This window comes from Monopterus albus, unplaced genomic scaffold, assembly GCF_001952655.1.
Source record: "Monopterus albus unplaced genomic scaffold, M_albus_1.0 scaffold11.1, whole genome shotgun sequence".
Classification (NCBI taxonomy): Eukaryota; Metazoa; Chordata; class Actinopteri; order Synbranchiformes; family Synbranchidae; genus Monopterus; species Monopterus albus.
In genome coordinates, this window is record NW_018127891.1 from 532,547 (window position 1) to 541,306 (window position 8,760).

The window sequence follows — 8,760 nt, forward strand, 5'->3', positions numbered from 1 at the left end:
CTTCTTTTGTCTCTCCTCTATCCACTCACCCCAACCGGTCGAGGCAGAAGGCCGCCCACCAAGAGCCGGGGTCTGTTGGAGGTTTCTTCCGTTAAAGGGAGTTTTTCCTCCCCACTGTCGCCAAGTGCTTGCTCAAGGGGGATTTGCTGGGTTTTCCCTATGTAACAATATTGATAACAGTAAGGTCTAGACCTTACTTTGTAAAGGGTCCTGAGATGACTTTTGTTGTGATTTGGCGCTATACAAATAAAATTTGATTTGATTTGATTTGTATTCAAACACTAAACAGGGAAACATTTTGGGATAAATATAGAGAAGTCTACAAAGCAGAATTTTCTACACAATAAGCAAAAGCCTTTTAAATAAAACTGCTAATGAGCCAGTAAATTAGTTAATAGTCTAATCACCTTTAAAGCCAAGTCACTTGCAAGCTGTTCATCTAATCAGCTTATTAGCTATTTTTTTAAATAAAATTCATACTACTGTATTTAGTCAACCTATAACGACCAACCCGTGTGTCAGGTCTTTATCCACACCGTAACGCCCATGCAGTGCAAACACAGATAACGTCTGCTGAGATAACATTCACATTTATTCTTGCTTTTATCAGAGGCTGGGCAAGTTCCTACTTCTTCTCAGCTAAGGGTCCAGGAAGAGTGCTGTTACAGCTGATAACTAAACAGCTCTGACCTGTAATATTTTATTCAGCTTCAGGTTTAAAGCAGAGAGAACCGTACACAGTCTTTACCTATGAAAGTTAGAACTTGCCCTCCCAAACTCTGCCCAACATTTTACATAAACTATATCTTAGGTTTTTAGTTAATGATGACAACATTTTTTTTATCTTAAAAATCACTCTGCTGATGTGTCCACCAGGTGCACTGTGTCAGGAGACCTAATAATCCACGCTGTAACAGGGAGACATCTGGGCCAGCCTCACAGCCCAGGAATGTTAAGCTGCGAGACCTCACTGTCGATGAGTGAACTATTGATGGGTGAACTCCTGCACTTACAAGGAGATGACGTACACCTGCATCCTCGAATAAAAACTGTGCAAATGTATCATCAAAGTCAACAACCAAATAATTACTGCCAAGGATCCAAAGACAGACTGTGTGTGTAACTGCATAAAGGTGTGTGTGGTTGGGTTTCCCCTCATTTTTACTCAGTAAGTCAACTAATCTGTCGTGTCATTTAACAAGACACAAAAATATTGACCAGTATACTTTAGTAGAATATACTTTTGGAGAGAGCAAAAATAGATACTCAAGCTGTTAACAAGCTGTTCAACTGGCCTTAACCCAGCATAACCTCGATGCAGGCTGTTCTGTTTCTCTTTTCCACTGTATTGTTTGCTGTCGGTCTCTGTTCAGAGGAGGGAGGGGCTGCACTCCTCTCTCACACACACACACAGCTGAGCAGAGGGCAGTTTCATCAAACAGATGTTGAACAACAAACCTGCAGAAATGTGATTCTTCACCACTTTAAGCTTTAACCCCCCCCGCATCTATAGTATAGTACAGTATAGAGGCACAAATGGATGCGTGCAGTATGTCACTGATATGTCACTTGACCTGCAATTCCAACTCCGGCAGCCGTGCACCTTGGGCTTGATTGAAGATCAGAGAGAGAAAAAAATCATGTTCAGTAAAATTAATGAAATTATTTGTCAAAAAAGACACATTTCTTTGGCTAAAGGCAATTACTGTGTGCATGTGTCTTTTGTTTGTGTGGGAGAAGATAATGCGGTGTGTGCAAAAGAGTTAAGTTTGTATATTAAGCATCCAGTTCAGGGCTACATCAAGCAGACATCCCAGTTCTGGACAGAGCTGTTTTGTAATTTATGACCAGTGCTCAATGCCAGGCTGGCTTATGTGACCAGCAGTACAAACCGCAGTGACCTACTGAGGCACTGCCATGAACTGGAAATGCACTGTGCAACCGAAGCTAACACAGCCCACCCCCCCATAAAAGAAGCCTGTGCTGAAGTTGTTTTTGCCGTATGGCACAGAGGCATAAATCTGGGCACGTCCCTCTCCCACAGTTTTAATTTATGAAGACCTGTAGTCACACTTTGAACCCTCATTAAGCTCTCAACTGGTGTGAATTCTCCGAGAGGCTGCACTACCTGGCAAGCTGCCAGATGTTTTATTTCACCAGGTCGACATGTTTTTCACTCTGCCAGGCATATGTCTGCTTCACTTCAATGAATAGTGCAAAGAGAAAACACAATGCCAAGACGTAGTGGTGTTAAATTATCCACCTGTGTACCTGTATCTGAGATGACTAAAAATCCCATCGCAATAAAATTCATTTTACCATGATGGACAGAAGAAGCAGAGGAGGGAATCCACTAGTTCTAGGTTTTGTTTTAAGACTGAGAATGAAATGCATGAAAAGCTGGACAGCACAGAGGAGACATGAGTGATACTTAGAAAGCAGGGTGCACAAGTGAGCAAAGCCAACACAGAACTCCCAGAAAGACTATTGGTGTAACATCTGTGTAACTCCACCCTCTTCTCACAGAGACACACTAGGTTGCCAAAAGGCCGCAACACTTGTATTCTAAACACATGTCGCTGATGTTAACAGTTAATAGTTAACACTAATTTGTAGGACTTGTGATGGGGCTGTTAGCTTTAGCTGCTCAGCTGTGCTCTGTCCCCAAACACTGGGTCATCTGTGACTCTAGCGCCAAACTCCATCCAACACCCCCAGCTGTGTCATTACATACTCTTTACCACTTTAAATGTGCCAACATCGATTTGCTCCTCTCTGCACAGCTGAGCAATGCTCAGGTTTTTACCAGGGCCATGTAGGCTGATGAAAATATGACGCACTTACACTCCTTTTAATGGAAGCTTTTACAAATATCGCACCCCTAGTTTATTGGATGCATCATCCAAACCTGTTTTTGAGGCACAACTCCTATAGTTATTAGAGTTTTTGGAGGGCATTTTAACAGTTTCAGCTAGAAAACATATTTCTCTATCATAATAAATATTCAGGAATACATAACATCCAAAGTTTAAGTTTGGAAGATCAAAAAAATCATACCTATTACAGAGTAGATTTACCAGTTACACACTCACCTAAACTGTTAATCAGAGTATGTTTTAAATAAATCACAGAAATATGTAACATGACTTTATTTTCCAGTGGAGTTATGCCCACTTCACACCACTGACAAAAATACAAAATGTTTAGAGTAAAATTACCAAAACTACTAAACCTGTATGTTCAGGTAATAGCCTATCACTCAAAATAAGAAGCTGATTGGGAAAAGATGTTTTCAAAGTATATATATGAATGCTCCTAAATATTCAGTGTGAGATGTCACAAACTAAACAAGCCTAAGTTCTCCTAAAAATTTCAAAATACAAGAAAAGAACCACCCAAAAATCTCTCACGTGAAGACCCTCAGTTGAGCTCTTCTATTTTTCCTCACTGCCATCTATGCTTAGCTGTTAACCTCCATTGAACCTGCCAGCTGTCTTCTCTCATTTCCAATCAACCGACCTGCTCGCATGTCACCCCCACCCCAAGTGCCACAGAAAGAGACCTCTCCTTTTGTCCCATATCTCCTTCTCCCCTCCTCTTCTCCCTTGCTCCTGTCAGAATCAGAAAACATCTGGAGGAACCAGAAGAGTCTGTGGAGCTGTGTCGACGGTCCCCTCCTGTGTTGAAGGGAATGTCCAGGCCTGTGTCATCCTTCTCACGGTTGAGCAAACACAGCACGACGTGCTTGAGTGTGATGGGATGTGGCAGAGCTACAGAGGCGCCTGGTCAGACTGTGAACAATTATGGGGATGTGAGAGCAGTGGGGAGAGAGGCTGCTCTCACAGCTGTCACCTACACACAGGGGAGTGTCAGGAGACTGAGATCTGTCAGCTCATGTTTCATGATTTTGTTGCCCACAATGAATTATGGATTGAGTTATGAGTCCATGGAGATGGGGGTGCTGTAACAGCAGAAACTGACTTCAGACCCCAAAGAATGACAAAACTGATTATACCAATGATTGTATCAGCTGTGGTTCCAAGGTTACCTGTGAGCATTTGGTGCAAATGCTGAGCTCTCAAGGGTCATTTTAATTCTTCCAAGAAGCCAAATGTTTCACTCCAAAAAGTTACGTAGGCTCAGATATTCAGAAAAAAGTCTTTGCTTATCAAATTACTACTTCAGTGAATATGATTCTATGTTACAGTGTTTACAAAACAAAAGAAGTACTACAGTACTAGCTTGGCATATAGATGGTGGGTTTTACTTTTCATTACAGCCAGTGGTCATGTGTAAGAGGGGGTACTACTTTGTCATAGGATGCCTGCCTGAGTTTGCTGATTTAGTGCTGGATGTAGCTGATAAGTTGAGTTTTTCATAAGTTCTTCCTCTTTTTCAACTGTTCCCCCTGATAACAGTTGGTGAGGAAGTTCCCAGAGTCTGTCAGCACAGTGGCCAAAACAAGGCGACAAGGAGCAATAAAGCTGAATTATAAGCCTGACGGGTTCTGTGTGAATATTTGAAGTCTCACACTGTTGTGAACATCAAATGTCTAAAACCAGCTGCTGTGCAGCAACACACACTCCTTAAACACAGTGCCACGAGGCAGGTGATGTCATTCACAGGGTACATTTTCCTCTCTAATTAGAAACTCAGGCTTCCCACCATAACCTGGGGGTCTTTACATGCAACTATGCTACAAAACAGGGATGAAATAGAACAAATATTTGACATCCCTTTTAAAATGTAGTGTTTTTAAGAAAAGCAAAAACCAGGCTTTGAATTTGATACAGCTGAATATTAAATGAGAAAAAAAAACATGAGTGCCTTATTAAAATAATAAAATAGCCGGTGGCTTTGTTTGTTTTCTAGTCAGAACTGTTGTGGCTCACACTATCTAACATTCCACACTTGTGAAGCCTCATAAAGCAGTGTCAAAAATACGAAATAGGTGAAACATTGTAACATAAAAGATTCAGTGTACTATCATATCCCATAAGATAATCAACTCAGACTGTGATAGATGATGCAGACATCAGTGATAAGCAGTTTCTGGGTTTTGTTTACATGTCTACAGTGTGGTAAGTGCATCAGTATGTACAGTATAAGTTTAGTACATAAAATCAAGCCGTCTCAAAAGTTACAAAGTCTACATGATACTGCAGGCGCCTTCTAGATAGTGCACCACCAAAACCACAACCATTCATATCACTGCTGGTGCCATGAGCCAAGCAGGAAGGCAAAGACCTAAGTTCCATTTCATTTAGGCATGTTAATGATGTCAGACCTCTTGTCAACACCCCAGACAGAGTTGCAGTGAGCAGCTCGGTGTGCCTGGGCTCTCCACATTCTCATTCTGCTCCACTGGGATCTGCATCAAACGCAGATGCAAGAATATTACAGCTGGAAAATTAGCACACTGCTACTGTAGGTGAATCGAGGGCTAAAAATTTAGACAATTTACAACTGCGCCACACTGTAATCTTGTAGGTAGGTATTTAGTCAGAGAGTTGTTGTATCCTGTGTTTGAACATGCACAGTCCGAAGGAATGATGTTAGTGTAGGTGTTTCTGATCTATGACTCACTGTTGCTTTTAGGCAAGGATGCAAGCTAGGTCAGATTAAGTACATTTCAAAAAAACAAAAGTTGAATCAGGGTGAGGTGGGGAGGGGATGGTCCTAATTCTACCTCTTAACAATTATACATCATACATAATTGTGGTTCATTTTAACAAGATCCCTGATGCTCTTACCTTCACTTCCTTTAAGCTAACATCTAAAACCTTGAAGTGCTCAGAGAGTTAGACAAACCCATCTGCTGGGAAAAAGTACACAATATTTGGAACAGCTACTAAATGGAAATGTTCCTGTAATTAGTTTATCTTACTTTTATCATTATAATTTGTTAAGATGGAAACTGAAAGATCGTCTCTCCATCTGGAAAGTTAGAATAAAACTACGCCACTGCCAGTTCACGATCTGCATCAAAAAGCATGAATTAAACCTCCTGCTGCTGCTCACAGGCCAAAACAACACATGCTCACCTATGAATCTGAGGGTGAATGTGTTTAGAAGATGTGTGGTCTGTTAAGTCTGGCTGCTAAATTGTTTATGCTCCTGAGCCCACGCTGATCAAACCAATTCAAGATGCACAGCCTTAAATATATCAGTAGAGGCAGGGGGTGGGAGGGGTAGGTGGCTCAAGGTGGAGTTGGAAGAGACAGTCTCTACAGTCTTTTCAGTTTTAGAATGGGTGGTTTGCATAATGACCCCTCAGGCCCCCAACTTTCTTTTGTTCTTTTGAAAGTTTTCAGGTAAAGCTGTCTTAGTTTTAGGCTTTATAATGAGTTGTTTTTGTTTAGTTTTGTATGAATGACTCACAGCAGTTGCACTGGTCATAAAAGAACTGGTATGCATAATTTAATTTAAGATTTACAAAACTTTTCTTCCCTGATTAGATGTTTGGAAGCCAGAACTTCATTTGGGCAGCTCCCCTGATTTCCTCCTTATGTAAACGTTTAGTATAGAGCAAAGTCACTACGGGATAAACCTGGATAAACCTGCAGCCCCAGGTCAACTGTATCTGCTTTAATCAGCGCACCGTCATCATTCATCTCTGTCTCAGCCTTTCCATACTATGCAGCTATTAACCACATGACTTCAAGCCTGAGTTAAGCCAGTGAACCACATATATATGTGATTAATTGCTGCACTTGTCAGACTCAAATAAACTGTTTCGTGGCGATCTGAAAGGTTAACATTTCTCACTGCAAGGAGAGGGTATCGACCACAAACACACCATAAAGATCTCAGGAAAGACTTAAGATGACAACTGAAAAAGACAGACACACACACACACACACACCACTGCAGGTGGCGGGAATTCACTCACAATGAACAATAATAACAATAATATAGCTATTGATTTAATGCCATGTAGCCAAGCCTGAATTGGGTGAAATCACTCGTGATTGCTACAGACAGTATCACAGCATTATAGTCTTTAGTGAACAGCCTGTTGGTTATTTATCAGGCTGCAATACGGTCCACGAAGGGTCCCGTTAATTCGTGATCAATCCATGACAATCTGTCACTAATATAAAGCCGTACAAAAGCGCTGCCGGTTCGGAGAGCCCGATGATAGAAGAGTGAAACATAATCAAGCAAAGATCACATACTGGATGAATCTGTTCATGCACGATTCTACCCGACAAAAATATTACATAAATGTCTCAAATCATACACGTCCTAATAGGTAAACAGTAAAATATATCAGTCCTCTGCATGCTCACCTTATTCACTTAGTTTATCCACTCTTGTAGCCTATGAAATCCACTAAAGGGGCGTAGAGCCTCTCTGTGACACACGGTCTGCTTCAGCGTGGCGCTGCGCTCTGCGCTCGGCGCGGACTGCTGGCACACTCACGGACCGCTACATGGCAGCAGCACGATAAACAGGGAGTCCCGGCCTCCTTACCGTGGAGGGGGTGGGCAGGTACGAGGCTGTGTAAACTGACTCCTGTGTAGCCGGCAGGGAGCTGAGTGTGTCTGTGCGTAAGTGTGTGTTGGGGATGAAGACCACATTGACAAATATAACATCATAGCTTTGTAAATATTATAGTTATGATGTATCAGTTGGATCAAATCAAGTGACGTACACTATAGCACTATATTTGAAAATATGATTGAAAAGTGAAGGTAAAACTTTCGAGGCTAATTGAGCATACAACATAAAATTGTTCCCAATGGCACAATTATTAGATAATAAACAAAAAATCGGTGCTTTGTAGATCATAAATAAGCTTTTCATGAAGAGAACTTTTGGGTTAGCAGGTCGTGAAACATTTCTTTGACTGCTGTATCCCTCCAGTGGACTGTTATAGTCTACTACTAACTGTCTGGAAAAACTGAAGAATGGTGCTAAATGTGTTTTACATGTACTGTATAAAAAGTAACATTTCAACTTATAAACTGTGCCTAAAAATAAAAAGTCAGGGATCACCAAATCAGTAGCATTCAGCCTCCTGACTGTGTGCCAAATTTAGAGCCAATCTAGCAAAATCAATTTTGATATATTTCACTAATTAAGGGAAATTGTTGTTTTGTTGATAGCACAAGAAGAAAGTTCAGGGGATAACCAAAGCCAGCAGGAGTGTCACAGCAATCCATCCTGTTGTAGTTTTTGACACTAATGTTCTGGAATGGCCATAGAGTCACACTTGGCTAAACATCATCTCATCAAAATGACAGATTAATTACTACATTTATTAGCAGTCTGAAGACATAGCTTTAGCATGGTGACTGGCTGAGCTATTTATTAACTAATGTCAATGAACCGATTCATTGTCTGATTGATCGACTGTGACTTTAATCAGTTTGTTCTCATGTGGTTGATTAATACTGTAGGTATTAAGCAGTCCACTTCACACATTACCAAAGTGGACTATTAGCTTCATTAGCATCACAGTTACCACATATCACACATGATTTGAGCAGCTTTATACCCCTTGATGTTATTAATGTGTTTAATGTGTGACTGAATTAGATTAAAATCCATGATCTTCCCAGACCTCTTATCAGCTTGACTTCATTTACATGACTCTAACTTGTAGCTTTTATTTTTCATCCTGTACTTATTACTGCCTTGGTAAGTGAAAGGTATTCATTTGGCTGTAGGAAGTTGATTAAGTACCAGCTTCATGCACAATGCTGAATGCTTCATTTTTAGAAAAGTGGATGTTTAAGCAGGTTAACAGCCAGT

The 8,760-nt window shown here is 40.9% G+C and overlaps 1 protein-coding gene across 1 annotated transcript in view; it reads right to left on the reverse strand.

The window, feature by feature from the left end:
• fam110d (family with sequence similarity 110 member D) overlaps positions 1-7,398 on the reverse strand; it is a 21,504-nt gene extending 14,106 nt beyond the window's left edge. The window contains exon 1 of the mRNA XM_020590257.1: positions 7,293-7,398. The gene's annotated coding sequence lies outside the window, so the exon portion shown is untranslated. The remainder of the gene's footprint in view (positions 1-7,292) is intronic.
• Between the last annotated feature and the right edge of the window lie 1,362 nt (positions 7,399-8,760).